The following is a 1,642-nucleotide window of genomic DNA, read 5'->3' as shown; positions in this document are numbered from 1 at the left end:
CACATTGTTTGGAGAGCCCGTCAAGACGTAGAAGAAGAGGGCAAGGAAGAGGAAGGCAAACTGACCCGGTTCATCGACAAGCTATCTCTACTACCTAAAAGAAACGTAAGGTTCCCTCTCCCCTCTTACGTCGCCACGCTTCGTCCAACTCTTCCTATCGCTCGCCCTTCGTCCGCCCCTAATAAATCCTAAAAGGAAACACGATCAATTACTAAGAAAAAATCAGGGGCATGAAATAAGGACGTAATCTCCAGATGGGGATGCAATCCCCGGCGTTTCGCTTCATACCATGTATGCTTTATACAAACCAGGGAGTCCCTCGGCGCTCCACCTCGCCCGGCTGCCATATCTCATGACGGTGCGTCACCCGACGAAAAGCGCAGGCCGCGTGGCTCGTCCTCGGTCGCCAACGCCACGCCCTCCAGCAGAACCCCCCGCCAATAGGACATGGGACCCTAGCCAGTTCCAGCGGAACCGCCGACTCATTCGCCTTGCAAGTCATGGCAAGGTACCTCTGGGCCGCCCATGGTGAGGGCGTGCTGCACATTGTTTGGAGAGCCCGTCAAGACGTAGAAGAAGAGGGCAAGGAAGAGGAAGGCAAACTGACCCGGTTCATCGACAAGCTATTGGAAAAAGACGCGGGATTAAAGAGGCAGGGCACGGACGTGCCTGGTGTGCGAGGGGATCGGGCTTCAACTGCATTTTTTCGGATACCAAGAACCCCTATGGGATACCAAGAACCCGAGGAGCTTACCGTAAGGCATCCCGAACACGCATTTTTTCGGATTGAGCTTCAACTGCATCTTATTGAGGTTGTCAAAAGTTTCCCGCAAATCTTCGATGAGCGTGTGGCAGATCCTGGTCTTCACAACTATATCATCCATATACGCTTCAAAGTTGTAGTGCAATTGGGAGTCAAAGCCAATCTGAACAGCCCTCTGAAAGGTGGACATGATATTCTTCAACCCAAAAGGCATGCAGGTATAACAATACGTACTGCAAGGGGCGATGAATGCGGTCTTCTCTTCATCTTCTACATCCATCTTAATCTGATGATACCCAGTATACACATCCATGAATGATAACCGGTCGCACTCGGCAGTCGAATCAACAATTTTATCAATATGAGGAAGGGGGAATGGATCTTTTGGACAAATATCAATGACATCGCCATAGTCAACACATAATATCTTTTCCCCATTAGCCTTAGGCACCACTATAGGGTTGGCAAGCCAAGTCGGATGCCATACTTCTCGGATAAAACCAACCTTTATCAACTTTGCAATTTACCCGGCGATGAACTCCTGCCGGTCCTGTGCTTGTCATCGAACCTTTTGCTTGACGGGCTTGGCGCCCGATTTTTCCACAAGTTTGTGCTCAATCACCTCTCTGGGGACACCGGGGAGATCAGACGGCTCCGACGCGAAGAGGCTGATATTCTCCCGGAGAAAGGCGATGAGTGCTCTTTCCTATTTGTCAGAGAGGCCAACACCGATGGAGACGGTGTGGCTGCCATCCTCCGAGATAGGCACTTGTTTGGTCTCAGCTGCCGGGGAGAGCTGGCTAGCTTTTACTTCTTTAGTTGTAGGTGGGGCGACCTCCCCATCGCGCTTGCTGCACAATTTGGAGTGCTTCTTGCGAG

This window comes from Triticum dicoccoides, chromosome 4B, assembly GCF_002162155.2.
Source record: "Triticum dicoccoides isolate Atlit2015 ecotype Zavitan chromosome 4B, WEW_v2.0, whole genome shotgun sequence".
NCBI lineage: Eukaryota > Viridiplantae > Streptophyta > Magnoliopsida > Poales > Poaceae > Triticum > Triticum dicoccoides.
The sequence above is the reverse complement of the archived record's forward strand: the minus strand, read 5'-3'. Positions refer to the sequence as shown.